The sequence below is a fragment of the Macrobrachium nipponense genome, chromosome 44, assembly GCF_015104395.2.
Source record: "Macrobrachium nipponense isolate FS-2020 chromosome 44, ASM1510439v2, whole genome shotgun sequence".
NCBI classification, from domain to species: Eukaryota; Metazoa; Arthropoda; class Malacostraca; order Decapoda; family Palaemonidae; genus Macrobrachium; species Macrobrachium nipponense.
This window is the reverse complement of record NC_087221.1, coordinates 15436939-15454046: the sequence shown is the minus strand read 5'-3', so window position 1 is coordinate 15454046 and position 17108 is coordinate 15436939. Positions and strand designations below refer to the sequence as shown.

General features: G+C 37.9%; 1 long non-coding RNA gene across 1 annotated transcript in view; it reads left to right on the top strand.

Annotated features, from left to right (window-relative positions):
• The first annotated feature begins 270 nt into the window (after positions 1 to 270).
• The window catches only part of LOC135203832 (uncharacterized), a 143336-nt gene continuing 126498 nt past the window's right edge, over positions 271 to 17108 (top strand). The window contains exons 1-2 of the long non-coding RNA XR_010312036.1: positions 271 to 519; positions 816 to 955. This is a non-coding gene — a long non-coding RNA (uncharacterized LOC135203832). The remainder of the gene's footprint in view (positions 520 to 815; positions 956 to 17108) is intronic.

Here is a 17108-nt window from a genome sequence, read left to right as displayed (position 1 = left end):
CATTTGTGTTAATCCAGTGTGTCTGCAATTGGAGGACTCGGCGCCTCGTTGTCAAATAACAACTTATAGTCTTTGTTTACGCATGTCGATAGCAAAATAATAAAAAAACAACTTTTATTTATTATTTTACTGCATTGTTGTCTAAATAAAACCTGAACGTCTGTTGAATAAATTAGATTTTTAGACCAATTATAAATGAACTGGAACTCGTTTCTTTTACTATGTAAGTGATGGAAGCTCTTGTGACGTCAATCTGACCATGATCTTAGTTTTATTGACTTTAGGAAAGTGAAAAGGAACATTTGAAATTCTGAATAAGTCTCTGGTCATGAACACATCTCAATGTCAATAATGGAAGGGAAAGCAAATTGAATTTGAACGAAGGACCCTAAACTATCTCAGTTTGAACAATATGGATGCTACCTGAACAAAGCCGTAGAAAGTAAAGACAGCCTGATCCCATCTGAAAATGAGAAGCCCCTGGCTAGGAGTTCCCAGTGCTTCCAGTTGCATTACTTGGTAAGAGCAGTTTCCATGTTTAGGCCTAACCCATTGCTTTCATAAATACCGTTATCATAATGGCAAGATTTGTGTTGACAAATGTATAGTTTCATATGAACTTGAACAGGACATACCTATGTAGCCAAAGTTCTCATAGCGTATAGTTGGGTAGTCTTTGATGCATTTGATGACATCTACAGGTTAATGTGGCCTAGCCTTCCATATAATCGTTCCCGTATTTTGGGCCTGTTAATATGATTTTCCTATGCTTTAATGTGTGCTATAAACGTTTCTGACGTTCATTTCTTTATTAGGGTAAAATGGCCGGCCTTTACCGCAGCTCGACCACTTTCCCGAAGAAGTACTTTAATACGTCGTGTAACCCAGGATAGACATTAGTCAAGAGCCTTCGTCCGTCGAAGCAACACCTCCAGACCTCTATTTCAGTCTCAAAGTAAGTTTTTTCTCCCAAGTCACAAATCAAGGCCATAATTTCCGATTTTCGGGAAGGTGGTCGCTCTATGGTATTTTACCCTAAATGACCTAACCTAACCTAACCTAACCTAGGGTACCAGGTCCTTACCCTAGTGCATGATATTAGTTTGAAAACATTCCATAAACTTTATCTAATCTGAAAGAGAACTACCAATACGATTATGGTATACATGTATTTCACTCGGGGTTGTCCTCGTACCAAAAGCCGTGATTTTCCAACCAAAAGCAGTGCTTTTCCAGTGCTGTCCCCCGAATTGTAGGTTGTGAAGTTAAGGTCCATTAACTCCTAAAATAATCAGTTGCTAAGGAAACGATGTTCAGGAACATTCAGTACACCCATTAAAACAGGAAAATTATATTTTAAAGTCATAAATGCAATAATGGTTTAAAGTAAAATAACAAAGCTTCTTTTGATAATGCACACTTCATTGGAAGTTCAAAGTAAGTCAGGTCTAGGCTGTGGGTTTACAATAGCGACCCTCCTGGATGAATGAATGCTGTAAGTAGTTCACCGCTGCTGATTGTTCAGGTTATTTCTTTATAAAACGCAAAAAAAAAAAGGAATTGCCAAAAGAAAAGTAAAAGTTAAATAGACCAAGGAAACATATATATTTATATACATATATATATTATATATATATATATATATATATATGTATATATATGTATATATATATGTATATATATATATATTATGTGTAATAATATATATATATATATATATATATATATATATATAATATATGGTAACCATATGCACATATCATTATCTATCTATCTATCTATCTATCTATCTATCTATCTATCTATCAATCAAGTGTTCCCCACAGTCGCTTGGGGATCGAGGATTATATGCCGTTGTTGGCACTTGGTAAATAAATGACATGACAGATACGACGATTGTGCAGCGTTTCGTCGGTCTTGAAATACAACTCTGGGGAAACAAAGGACTTCAGGGAGGGGGATTGGTGAGGCTTGCGGTGGTGGGCGGAAATAAACTTCTAAAGTGGAGGATAACTACATGCGTATAATGACCTCCTTTGGGAAAATTAATTAGTCGGCGCCCTCTCACTGTCATCACCAGTCACCGTTGCCAATAGAGGGCGATTTTAAGGCAGGTCAAGTTTTTCTTCATTTTTTTTTCTTTTTCTATAACTAGCCAACGGCACAACGCGATACTTTCAGTGGTTTTATTTTAGGAAGATATTCTAAACCAGGCTCTTTTGTTTTGTCTCTTCCACTATATCATAAAGATGTTAATTAATTAACGGCGGCGAGTGAATGGTCTTTGATCTCTCATGTGGGTGTGTTCGTTGTCATGGCAACACTGGTATAGAAGAGTATGCGGGGAAGCCTTTGTCGGTGGTTTCCAGCACCTTTTTGATTAGATTCTCAACTTTTCTTAACTTGTTCTACTTTGTAACTAGGTTTCAAAAGAAAGTTTGATTTGCCGTAATAGTTTTTCTTTTAGGCTGTACATAAAGGTTGTAAATTAACGGAATGATGTTTAAAGAATGAACTTTCCAAATCAAACTTCACGCTTAGTAAGACTAGTTTTAAAGTAACAGAACTTTGTCGATGAGCGAAAACCCCAATTTTTAAGTTCCCTCTTTTTTTCGTATGCATCACCTTCGTTCCTTTTTTTTTTTTTTCGTACTTGGGCAAAGCAAAATTCCCTCCGTGCCCCCATCCCTTCGACCAGAAACATCTCCCTCGTGCCAATATTGACACCCGTGGATGGGTAAACATTCTTATCGCAGCTAAGCAAACCGAGGCTTATCAGCTCACGCTTTGGGGCGGAGAAAATCACTCTTATTCTTCTCACACCAATGGGCGATTGTTCTTTGCATGCGACGCCCGGCTGAGTTGACAACGGGCACGAGATACTGGTCTCTCTCTCTCTCTCTTTCTCTCCCTTACCCATTCGAACTGTTTGGTAGTCTCAACATAAGGGTTGTCCAAAGGACCCATTATTAGCCATGTCGCAGTCTCCCCACCCCTTACTCTCTCTCTCTCTCTCTCTCTCTCTCTCTCTCCAGGAGGCATACTAAGCATTAATAATCAGGCTTGTCTCTCATGAAATGTTTCTTCAGTATGCTTGTTTTTGCGATATAGATTTGTTCTCTGCTCCATGATCTCTTTCTCTTATCTGCCTCTACCTCTCTCTCGCTGTTATGATTTATGTTATCTGTAGCCTAGACGATACTATGATTCTGAAAAGAAGCGATGTGAACCTCCAGTGATTGGTGTCCAAGGGTGACTCCAACAAAAGATATGTCTTGTTGCTAAATCTGAATTGGGGGAATAAATGAAACTTTCAACAGCTTTATAGCGTAGATATTATTTTGAAGAGAGTCTTGAATTTCAGCCTCTGTTTATGTAATTTCTGATAATTGTTCCTAATTCTGTGTGTGTGTGTGGTTGTAACCAGCTAATTTCAAAAGATTGATAGTACATGTCTTTATGCTTAAAAAAAAGAAACACATATTAAGTTTAAAAAAAGAAACACACACATATTAAGTTTAAAAAAAGAAACACACCCATATTAATTATGTGGTATGATTGCTATCACTCTTGCATACCAAAGGTAGGGAAGGGTCCAGTTTCGATTCCTTGCGAAGATGGGCGTTTGGTTGCGCTTCTTTGTCTTGAGCAATGAATCAGGTTCTTGTCAATTTGACAAGTGTGGTGGTAACAGCCAGGTTTAAAGATATGGAACTAACAACATCATCTTACAAGACGTGTTGAGAGCCGGAAGGCCAACATCTGGACCCAACTTTATGAAAAGAAATATGGTGGTGTCATTATATTTATATATATATATATATATATATATATATATATATATATATATATATAATATATATAGTGGAGAGAGAGAGAGAGAGAGACGAGAGAGAGAGAGAGAGAGGATGGATTAGGTAGACCGATATATAGATATATAGATACTCTTAGCATTAAAACACCACGCTATTTTCGTGATAGGAAATTTAAACATTTTTGTCATTAGTCTGTTGTCTGTATTCTATCCATACCCCTTCAAACCATCTTTGTACTTCTTACTTTTTTTTCGTATCACCACATTTCTTACCTTTGCAATATTCTTATTTCACAAATATGCAAATATTTCATCTGAATCAACCTTTTTTCTTGTTTGCATTCAGCGTTCACACTTCATTTCTGTTAGAGCTGGCTGGACAAGACCTTCAAACTTGCCAACTTTGACTTCCATTGACGCCGTTCTTCTCTTTCGGCCCTTTACATACGTAGACCTCTACCTTTTCACTTCAGCTGTTTTGACTCTTGACTTCATACGATCATGTGTTACATGTATTCCCAAAATTTCTATACCAATTAACTGCAGCCATTTTTTCGTCATGCACATTACCTTGTGTGATTCGGTCCATGGTTTCTTTCTCACATTCAATCTCAGCATTCTCTTCTCATAAATACTTTCAAACTGGCAATTAACTCAGCAGTTTTTTTCCTCTATCCCAATTTGACATTGTATTATCAAACTGTAAGCATCAGTAACTTCGCACTTCCTTCATAGTGTCGTAAATTATCTGTTTCCCGTGTCCAATTTCTGACCTTTAGCATTACACCATTCACAATGGCATTAAACGCCCGTGGACTCACGACATGGCCTTTTCTTGTTGCACTTAAAAATTCTAACAAGTTCCTTGTTTTCGTCCTAGAAAATTTCAATTGCTCAACAAATTCCCGTTTGCAACTACATCCTAAGAGCCCTCCACTTTCTACATTGCATCTCTATTAGCTATGTCACACGCTTTACCTAGGTTGATAAACAGCGCATATAGCTTTATTTTCTACTCTTTAATCTCTGTGATCTTGTCCACACTAGCAGGCACTGTCCGACGGGCAAACACTGTTCACATAACCCGTTCCATTATGCTGGCCGACCGAGTATGGAGCCAGAACGATGCAATTATCTGGTAACACTGCTCCAGAAGCGAGAGAAAATATAAACAGCTGGAAGTGCCCAACGATTATCCCCGCTAGTGTGGACTGGCCATTTCACAACCGCTTCACAGAGACACTCTTGACCGGTACATCCTTTTCCTTGCCTAAATCCACATTGCTCTTCCTACCAAAAGCCCTTCTCAGCATAATAAGTAAAGTTGGGCCCTTATCATTCTAAGTTACTTTTATCACCTTTATCTGTATGGAAAGAAATCAAATATTTCTCTGACACATTCTTTCGGAACCTTTCACAAATCCAGATTTACCTTACGCACACTAGTGAGATTCTTGTCTTGTTTTCATTATCGAACCACAGCATCTGATATAAAATCCAGTTAATTCCTCTTTTTTTTCGGGCTTCAGCCTCTTAATTTTCGTTATGATCAATTGTCACCACCATTAACATTTTGAGCGCCTCAGTGGCGTGGTTGGTATGGTGTTGGTGTTCCACCTCGGTGGTCGCTGGTTCGATTCTCGGCCATTCCATTGAGGAGTGAGAGATGTGTATTTCTGGTGATAAAAGTTCACTCTCTACGTGGTTCAGAAGCCACGTAAAGCCGTTGGTCCCGTTGCTGAATAACCACTGGTTTCACGCAACGTAAAAACACCATACAAACAAACAAAAACCATTAAAATTTTCAAGGTTACAGTAACCCTTTGCAATTTGGCATAATTTAGATCTACATCTTTCCTTTTCTGCACATTCAACAGATCAGCAAAATGCTCGCTGCATCGATACAGGACTTCGTTTACCTCAGGCAGGAAATCTCCCTTTGCATCTTTCACGTTCCACGCCCTCTTTGGCTGTGTAGAATAACTTATTTTCACCATAAGGTCTGGGTACACATTTCACTATATTTTCTCAGCTGTGACTCTGACTATGAAATGTCTTATTTATTCACTTATTGAGATATCATCCCAACACTATAATTTTTCTTCAAGTTCCTACCCTATAATATCAACAAACTCGTCTTGCTAACTCTGTGACCTTGTATTTAAGTATATATATACGTATATATACACATCCCCTGAGAGAGAGAGAGAGATAGAGACGAACATCGCGGCAGATGAATTGAGAAAAAGAGCTTCACACAAATCCAGATCACGCATGAAAGGAAGAGGAGAGAAGGAAAAAATCAGCGATCCTCTGAAGTTCGCCGTATGGAAGAAAAAATCCAATTTATTTCCCCGATCTGGGAGTAATTCTTTTGAAGTCACGAGGCGATGTCGATGTTAACCAAAGGACTCATCTGTGTATGTTATCCATACGCGAGGCACACAGATCATAGAGAGATAGGTTTCTCTCTCTCTCTCTCTCTCTCTCTCTCTCTCTCTCTCTCTCTCTCTCTCTCGCCACCTGTGTGTCGCTTTGTTTTCGATTTTTTTTGCCTTCTTTTCTTGGCAAATGGCAGATATAATAATATGTGGCGTTTTGCAAAAAGGCATCTCTTAAGTATAGATGTTATTTGTGATATGACTTTTTAGATTTGTCTTGTAAAATATGTTACTTATATGCAAACGATCAACATTAAATGCGTATCAGTTGATTAAGTCCATTTTAATGATGTGGCTACGCATATTCTTGAAATACGCGAAAAGTGAATGCACATCTGTCTACGCGTGAGTGTGAGTTTATCATATAACTATCTATCTTATCTATATCTATATATAGATACACACACTCACTCACCTATATACTTATTTACATACTAACTGTTGGACATAAAAGCATTCTTGTGTGACCGTAAGGGAGAGAGAGAGAGAGAGAGAGAGAGAGAGAGAGAGAGAGAGAGAGAGAGAGAGAAAAATCATTGCTTAATCCGTTAATCAACTCTTTGGTGACTGGCGATTAATGTGATTAGTTTTTTACTCGCCAGCTAAAGCCATAATAAAAGTCATCTTAATTGAAATATCGCCAGATTACATGATTAACTTCAAGTTTTCAATTAGCCTTCCTTGGCTTCGGTTCTTGTACGTGTTTATAGCCTTTAATATTTTACCATTTATTTTGGTATGATTTCGGTTGGGATGCTGTAACTTTTTTTTTTTCTTAGTTAGGATCCCAGAGTTTTGTATTAGGATATTGAATTGTTAGTTTTGAAGGCTGTAGTTTGCTTAATGGTAATCTGGTGATAGAAATTCACTCTCGACTGGTTCGGAAGTCACGTAAAGCCGTTGGTCCCGTTGCTGAATAACCACTGGTGCCATGCAAAGTAAAAACACCATACAAACAAACAATGGTATACTGTAGTTGCATCTTCAGTACCGTCAACGTGTCGTGGTCAACTCTAATAATACCCCAATTTACTTTGTATTGTCATACAGTACTGAATTCAGGCTATTTGGTATCTCTGTTGATTTTTTTATCAGTTTACTGACGTTAACCAACGCCATCTTGAATTCAAGATGGCGTTGTGTTAACCCTCTCTCTCTCTCTCTCTCTCTCTCTCTTCTCCTCTCTGCTCTCTCTCTCTCTCTCTCTCTCTCTCTCTCTCTCAGTATTACACTGGAAATTTTTCAAAACACCAATTTCATTATTAAGATACGTTATCGATTTTTAAAAATAATTCTATAGGGGCTTTTTCGTTTGGGGATACAGAAGATATTTCCTGGCTATTGGAGGGAAAGGTTTTCTTAGCATTTTAGAAGAGTTCCTCACACACACACACACACACACGCACACACACACTGAAAATAAATTGGGTACACTTCTATTTCTGTGCCTCTGAGGCAACTGTTCTTTGGCTCCCCTGGGTGGATTTTTTTCTATGGCTAAACTGATTGGTCTTATTTCTGTGGCTCATCCGAGTGAAGTGAACATCTTTGAGTTGATCAGCTGATTGGACCTCTTATGGCTTAGGTGAATGAATTTCTTTCTATGAATCAGCGTAGTAGATTCTTCGTTTGGTTAGGTAAATGAACTCCTTTTTCTGGCCCGTCTAAGAGAACTTCTTCCTATAGCTCAGGTGAGTGGAATTTTTTATGATTCAGCTGGAACTGAATGATTACTATGGCTCAACAGAGTGGGGCTTTATTCTATGCGTCACCTGGGTGGATATTTAGTTGCTTCGCATGGGTCAGGTGAATCTACTTTATGTTTCGGCTTCTTCCTCTAAACCAGTGAATGTGTCTTCATAACTGATGCCTTATGGTTTTTTTTTTTTTTTGCATATTTCTATGTCAGATACGCTTCTAACAAAAGACGGGCTCAAGAGAGAAACAGATCTCCCCGGTGATCATTTGGACACGAGGTTACTCGTCGAAGAAGACCTACTATATACATATACACATTTATAAAAGGGTAGACTTATGAATATATTTGGGCATGAATAATGACGCTCATATATATAATGGTATGTAAATGTACTGGTATGTTTTGTGTTTAAAATTTTCCTTTGGTCTGCTTTAGTATTAAAATATTTATACCTACATGACAAATACACACGTTCACATAATTTATATTAATACAAATGTATTTATATATGTGTATAAATATAATTATAGATTTTCAGATGGCATTAACGCCAACCTATCACCCAATCTACTTTGCCCATGAAATCGTTTCTCGAAAAATGGAAGAAGAAGAAGAAGAAGAATAAGAATAAGACGGAGAAAGAGAAAGACCCACTAGTTTTAAAAGTTAAGGGATGGAAATGAAATTCATTGAGTCTGGGTATCCGGCCTTTCCTTTCGGAATTAAGTTAGGGGTTGCGGCTTGGGATGAAGTGGGGTTTGTTGGGGGGATGGGGGTGGGGGCGGTTACAGACGTTGGGGATGCGACAGATAACCGAGAGATGTTTTATGAATAAGGGAGCTGGAGACATTTCCGTTATGAAAATGAAGTCTCCTCCTCGTTGTTATTGATTGGCCAGCCGCTATGAGAATTATTGGCTGATTTCTGGTCTCTATTTATGAGGTGCGCTTCGCTCTGTTCTGCTCCGCTGAACTGGGCGGGTTGCGAGGACGCTTTCTTGCTCTCATCATTTTTTTTTTTCAAGTTTTTATTCAGTAATGTATTTACAAAAGATTACAACAAATCTAGAATAACATACATTTTCATCTTGAATACCAGTTCGGTAGTCGCGAGTTCGATTCCCTGCTCTGCCGACGTGGAATCAGAGGAATTTATTTCTGGTGACTAGAAATTCATTTCTCGATATAATGTGATTAGGATCCCACAATAAGCTGTAGGTCCCGTTGCTAGGTAATCAGTTGGTTCCTAGCCACGTAAAAGATATCTAATCCTTCGGGCCAGCCCCAGGAGAGATGTTAATTAGATCAGTGGCTGGTTGAACTAAGATATACATTGCTTTCAATGTTACAAAAACCTTTGTGAAATGCTTTAATAATTTGTCTTTCAAAATGGCTTTGATATCTCTTTGGGTTGTTCTTTTTATAATGGAAGATTTGATTCTATTTATAATCAAACGTTCAGTCTCATTCTTGTCTTTGAACAACCATATATTTACAATATAACTTGACAAAATTAAAGTTGCTGTGTTCCTTTGTTTCTTAGATGCCTCTGAGAAATCAAAATACATCATTCTAATGAAACTGCAATTGAAATGCAAAAGAGCTTCAAACTCCCTTTATCATTCAGGAATCGAGACGCCCAAAGGCTACTCAAGATCAGCGTGTAGCTTGTTGATTAGATTTCAGATGACGCGAGAAGACAGAATTCCGTACAGGGATTTGGTTCGGCTGGCGAGGGAACAAAGTGTGGCCTAGAATCAATAGTCATTGAGTATCGAGATGACTCAATCACTTCAAAATCCTTCTTCACAAATGGAAGAAACAAAAACAGAATGAATCAATGATATACTCGCATATGTTAACAGAGGCTTCAGGTGGTTATATTCTACTTAGATTGGGGAAAAATAAAAAGTTAGCCCCTCAGCGGCGTGGTTGTTATGGTGTTGGCGTCCCACCTCGGTGGTTGCTGGTTCGATTCTCGGCCATTCCAATGAGGAGTGAGAGATGTGTATTTCTGGTGATAGAAGTTCACTCTCGACGTGGTTCGGAAGTCACGTGAAACCGTTGGTCCCGTTGCTGAATAACCACTGGTTCCATGCAACGGAAAAGCACCATACAAACAAACAACTAAAAAGTTGGGAAAATGCTGAGAAGGGAGGAGCGATGCAGATGATTGAAATGAATGATTCTTCCAATTGGTACCCTTGTGTTCAAAATGCCCTACAGTATTTGTAAGAGTGTGAATCTAGGCGTTTGAAGATGGCATGAAGTCAAGAGACTCATGAGAGCAGTGCTCTTAAGTAGTGATCAGGAAACTATAGAAAGTATTTACAGGGCGCTTATGAATAGAAATTATTTACAGATTGTAGGGCGTTTCAGACCGTGTGTGTAATGTCTGTGACTGTAGATTCCAAATAATGTTGCCTTCTATTCTTCATATGTGCGTTCGTCACACCAAGTTTCAGTACGTGTTTCCTTTTGTTATTATACAACGTTTCAAAAATTAGACATTTCTTCACGGAACTGTCTATCCATTAGTAAGTGACGGGAAATGATAGTGTTAAGGAAAGCCATTTTATCATGGTCGAGGCGCTGCTGTTTTTAACGCCTTGCTGAAGCGGATCTTAATTGAGTAATATTTACAGAATACAGCGATAAATACCTCGTTTTTTATTTTTATTTTTGTATTACTTTTATATTTATTTTTTCTTTTGTTTTTTACTTTTATTTTTATTTTTATTATTTTGTTGTTATTATTATTTTATGCTTATCCAATAAAGGATGATCCACGAGTGTGAAAATATTATCTCGTGTTGTTTCCTCATGAAGATCCCATCTCTAGCTTATCTAGCTTATGTTGTTTCATGTCGGTCATAGTCAGGTCTTTTGGATGAGCTTATAACATTTGGCGACTTTAAGTCAAGACACTTCTGATATGACCTCCCTAAGGAAATTTTCTGAAAAAGATGTTTCTTCTTTTGAGGTTCTTCTGGGTTCAAAGATGATTCGGGATCTTTTGAGGTTTTAACATTAACTCTCATTAGAAGAAGAATTTTGTTACTGTGCTAAATTATTGATAAACAAATATTCAGTTCCAAGACTCCACAGATGATAGAAGAAAAATATGTAGAAGTACTTGATATTTAGAGGCCACTCCCCTCTGTCGCCTGAGGCAATAGAGAGCATTGTTTAAATCTCAAAGTTGACTTTACCACTTCATGAATTAGCAATGACAACCTCGTGTATTTATTTTTTAGTTAACGGGAATAAATATTTACGAACATCTGTTCATAATATGTTTTAAGAAGTAACATCTATTCTTACATTATTACTTTTACTATATATTCCTGTTCAAAAAAAAAAAAAAAAGTAAAACTTCTGCATTCTAGTGAGTAGAAGTTAGTCAGATCCATACCAACATTCCCAGGTCCAACCTAGGTATAGACCTGATTAACGCCACCAACTGACTGGAGATGAAGCATTGTTTAATTCTTTTGGGTAAAAGTTAACGACTTGGGAACAACTTAGCAGTAGTTCTTGAGTACGAAATGAAACTACAAGTCAAGTATATACTTGGATACTTGTGAGACTTGTTTTAATTTAACTTCATATTCCTTTACAAACGCCTTCATTTTCCTCTAATCGTTGACTTAATCACAAGTAATCTCGAACGCATTCACTCCAAACTCTACTTCTGCCTGTCATTCATTGAATTATGACATTTAATTCAGTCGGTCGTGTCGAAGTTCAGATAGGAAGGCAATCATTTTTGTCCGAAATAGATTACCAGTATGGAAGTTTAATTTTCTGGTGGTTTTATTGAATTTGCCGAGTTTGTCGACAGAGAAATCATTCTGACCCAGAGGAGGCTGTAACTGACGAAAAATGGAGGCACTGTCATTTTCGCCCCAAAGTAGTTGAATGGGAAACACACCCGTACAATTTATCAGCAGTAGGTCGAACACACACACACACATACACATATATATACACGTGTCAACCCGACGTATTTTTGGAGTCTCTTTTCACCCCCCTCTATCCCTGGTAGAAGGATAGTGCCGTCAGTGCACCTAATGTTGTGACTGTAGGCATTACTTAAGGGTCTTTGCAACTTCCCTTCGGCCCATAGCTGCATATCTACTTTCATATTCTCTTTCTTCCATCTGACTTTCCACCCTTTTTAGCAACAGTTTCATAGTGCAACTGCGAGGTTTTCCTCCAGTTACACCTTTCAAACGTTCTTACTGTCAATTTTCGTTTCAGGGCTGGAAGACCTCATAGGTCCCAGCGCTTGGCCTGTGGCCTAAATTCTATATTCTTTTCAATTTTATTCACTCCTCTTATCAACACTTCTCATTTGTTATCCATCCTTCTGTACAGTCTTTTCTGTCTCATTCTTCACGTGACCAAAACATCTCAAAGAATTTTGATATATCTTTTCACAAGCGCCACTCTATTATCATTCTTCTTCGAGTCTTCGTGGAACTTTCTTGCACAGATGAATTAGCGAAAATCTCTCTCTCTCTCTCTCTCTCTCTCTCTCGTAAGTGAGCTGTCTAACATGTCTAACATTTACTAGTACGTATAATAACAAGATTCCCCCCTCACCCCCCTTCTCTCTCTCTCTCTCTCTCTCTCTCTCTCTCTCTCTCTCTCGTAGGTGAGTCGTGGCCAGCATGCACACAGAAATATTGAGCCTCGTCCCGGAGGGAATCATAAGAAAAGTATGTTTATGTATGAGTCTGTTGCGTAGGATCGACCACCTCCCTGCCAACCCTTTGTGGCCAAGATGGTGAATAATTTTGCGGGTTTTGGGGACAGCTAGAAAATTTAATTTTGGACCTGGGATGATAGGCGTTATTTTATTTCTCTCTCTCTCTCTCGTCCCTCTCTCTCCTCTTCCTCTCTTCTCTCTCCAGGCCAGAGGCCCCTGGCTTTTACAGAAATTTGTTTTTACTCACTTGGTTTGATTCTTTCTTAAGTCTATCTCAGTAGTGTTTTGGTTTCTGGATATTTTAAGAAAACCGTCCATGAGTTGTTCAAGAGCCGTCAGAGTTGAGCCTGTTGTTACTATAGTGAACACAAAATCAAAAGCATTATTGAAGGTAGCACTCGTATATTTGAGTAAGAGTAGGGCTTGCGTATAGAAATCTGTCTATTTGGACCACATCACACACTCATAAGAAGATATAATACTACTGCGAATATTAGTTATTTCACTTTACCAACTCAATTCTTGTATTTGAGGTTTTGTCCTCTTTTTCATGACATCCTAACATCTTACACATACAAACTCATTTCTGAGTAAATGTCGGGGGTGGAGGAAACGCATTGGCCTTACCAAGGAGGTCATAATTAAAGAGGAAGGTCGAGAACGCGAAAAAAAAGAAACAAGAAAAATTCTCAAGTGCTAGAAAACACTATCGGCTGGGAGCCAAGACAAGGACTTGGGGCTTGCGACCCCATCTCGAAAAGCTTGATGAAAATCGGAAAGGGCTACCTTTTTGGCGCCAGACCCTTCAAAAGCTACTACATATGCGTGTAACGAAATTATTACCTGAACACGTTAATGTAATGTTTGTATGTGTACTGCTCACACATGGTTAGATATATCTCCAGTATAATTTAGCAGTTATCGTTTGAATCTCCGATTATGAATCTAATCTGTGTCTGTCGATCGCAAGCAGAGTTATGAACTAATTTCATGACATGCGTTTGGGATTACAAGCTAAGCATGAAGTTCTGCGTTGAATCGCGTAATAATTCGGTGCAATTTGGACTAGAGCGTAGGAAGTAATTGGGTTACATATAAATATTTGTTTATATATATACACACACATATATATATATATATATATATATATATATATATATATATTATATATATATGTCTGTGCGTGTAATATATATACTATGTATGTCTGTTCTATATTTTCTATATATATATATATATATATATATATGTATATATATATATATATATATTATATATATATATATTATATATTATATATATATATATATATATATATATATATATATATATATATATATATATGTATATATGTTATATAATAAGAACTGTAATAATGAGATTTTTATTTGTTAAGGACGGTGTTGACTCGGCTTAATGGTTGCTGCTCTTGCTGTTGCAACTCATTCACGTAGCAAAGTTAGTAGTGCATGATTTATACTTTAAGTGTGTACAGTGAACTTTAGTATTCAGATTAGTTTATTTTTTCTGGATACAACGCGGATTCAAGGAAAATGAAATTCGTATTTTATGATTTATTTCTGCTTTTATTTGTTTAAGATGAGGTTTGCGCATTCATTTGGCCAGATGAACACAATCCTGTAAGAAGGGAAGAATAGTAGAGTAGAAGACTGAACATTATATGTGCTATTTTGGTCCGAACTCATATTTTTCCTTTTATCCGGAAGTTTCTAAAATTTCCCCCGTTTCTACTTCTGCAAACATTGTTCCAGCTGGGTAATTTCATAGACCTGTGTTTTTGCAGACTGTACTTTTTCAGCTCTCACCAGCTTTATTATTTTTTTTTCTCTCGTTTCTCCCTTCTTGCTTTTCATTGTTCCGTCTCGTATTTCTCGGCAGGATTGTTCTTTTCAACTGGAGTCCTCGAAATCTCTTAACAGGCTTAGTATTCTTTGGAGGTAAAAAGGTTTTCCTTTTTCAGCAGCTTCGCACTTTTATTTCTGGACGCATTTTCTCCTGCAGTCAAATCTTTACGACTAAAATACACTTTTCATTTCCTGGCTCTCTTGATCTTCATTATAAAAAGATTGACCGTTTCTATAAATAGATTTAACGTTTTTCAATTTTTTGTCATTTGTTTAAAAGCGATTTACCATATTCCTATTATAAAAAATATTGAATTTTTAATATATTTGTTTGTTTACTGTTAAATTAGTGCTTCATCTTTTTCTGTATGTAATAAAGGCACATCGAACCGATTTGTTGTTTTGCTAATATCTTAATTTTTTTCACCTCTAAAGTACAGTAAATAATTTTGCGTAAGACATTCATTAGAACTGAAATTCACATGAAAAAATTAGTAAAGAAGGCACAGAAACGAAGTCCGATAAATAAAAGAAAAGCTGACAGCGAAATTAATTATTTGAAAGAAGGAAAATAAATGAGAATTAATTATCGGAGGCTGAGGATAGAAATTCTAATTTTACATTTTAATTAATGAAAAAGCGATTGAACTCACCCTTCGCCATGTTATCTGAAAAAAAAGCTGAAATATAATTTTTGTTTTTTTCGTGGGCGAATTACAGAAAAACAAGCCATTTTGAAGCTCAGTCTCATTTTTCTGATACTGGTGCGCGTCCCAGCGTCCTTTTACTTCTTGTTTGTTTTAGATAGCCCGTCTGTCTGTGTGTTTGTGTGTTAACTTGTCAGTGCTTCCCTCCAGCAGTTCTGTTTGTTCTGTGTTCTCTTGTATACCAATCTGCCACTTTTGGCTGGTTATTGAGCTGGTTGTCTCCCTTTCTGTTTGGCGGTTTGTATGTCTGTCATTCCGCGTGGCCCAATTTGGTTCCCCAACCGTGGCATTTATCATCTTTTCAATTCCCCTCGTTCTTGGATAAAGGGAAACCTCCGGCCGCCCGCCGCGCTGCATTCAGAAGCTACAAGACGCATAATGGAAGATTAAATGAAATTGGACACTGCTCCGGTGACGTTTACGATTTGGTAGTTAAATGTACAAATCCATTCGCCTCCCTTTTCACTCGGTCTGAATTGGTCTCTAATTAGCGGTGTCCGTTGGATGTTCGGGAGCGTTTTGTTTCGATTTATATGGAACCGGTAGATGATGCCTATTCTCAGACGCAGCTGGAATTTCATCGGCTGAAGATAGTTGCTCGCTGGCTGCGTGCGTAGGTTTCGGGTATTCATTCACACTGCTAAAACGGGAGAGAGACAAGTTATTAAATGCAATTTTGTCCCAGGTAACGAGGGAGAATGTCGGCTACTAATGAGCTTTGAGATGTCATCCGAGTTTCTTGGAGTAAATGCCAACCCATATTGCAGTGTTGAACTTTCGAGACGACAGAGTTTTTTATAAGGTTGCAGTCCTGATTGAGCAATAGCAAGACATGTTGATAAGGTGGTGACGTAGTTATGCTTTCTCATCTAGTTGGAACTGGAGTGGAGAAAGCGTGGCTGTAATATTTGAGACAAAAAAAAAATATGAGAAGGAAACGAGAAGAGCTTACAAGAAAAGAAAGGATGGAATATGGGCTAGTGTTACACAACGTGGACTGAAAGGATGTGGAGAGGGAGGGGGTTGTGGAGAGGGGGTTGGTTGGAAACTTGTATGGCTCTATGATAATAACAGCTGGGAATGTTTGCGATTATAAGAGGCTAGGAGCAAGGAAGAAAAGAAAGTAAGTTGCTGGAGCTCATACGAGAGTGTATTAAAGCAAAACTAGATTATTTGAGACTTAACAGAAGAGAAGATTGTATAGACGTATGTAGAGAAAGTACTCGGTAAGGAAGTGACGGAGAAAAGAAGGCAAGTAATATGAATAGAGGGGAGAGGCTGAACAAAAGTTTCTTGGGGAATAAATGGAGAGAGAAAGGTTAATGTGCAAATGAAACTGAAGAAAAGATGCAAATGGTGAGATGCGGTTTGAAGTGAATACAGCTTCGGGTCGATGGACTAAGCACATAGAAAGTTTCCTGAAGTGGAATGTGGAAAGAAATTGGAGGTGAATGATGCACGAGCAGAAAGTGTAAGTCTGAGAATGCATTTGGAGGTGACTGTTTGGGAAGTCAAGATGTTAATTTGTAGTTCCTCGCTGGACGAGTCGGTTGCGTACTCGCCTACCGATCTGGTGGTCAGAGTTCGCTCTCACGTGCCATCAGCGTGGAATCAGAGGATTGTATTTCTGTTGATTAGAAATTCATTTCTCGATATAATGTGGTTCGGATGCCACAATAAGCTGCAGGTCCCGTTGCTAAGTAACCAGTTGGTTCCTAGCCACGCATATAAAAATCTAATCCCTCGGGCCAGCCCTAGGAGAGCTGTTAATCAGTTCAGTAGTCTGGTTAAACTAAGGTATACTTACTTTAACTTGTAGATTAAAGACTGAAAAGATGTAAGGATTCGGCAGGACTACACGTGAGCGGT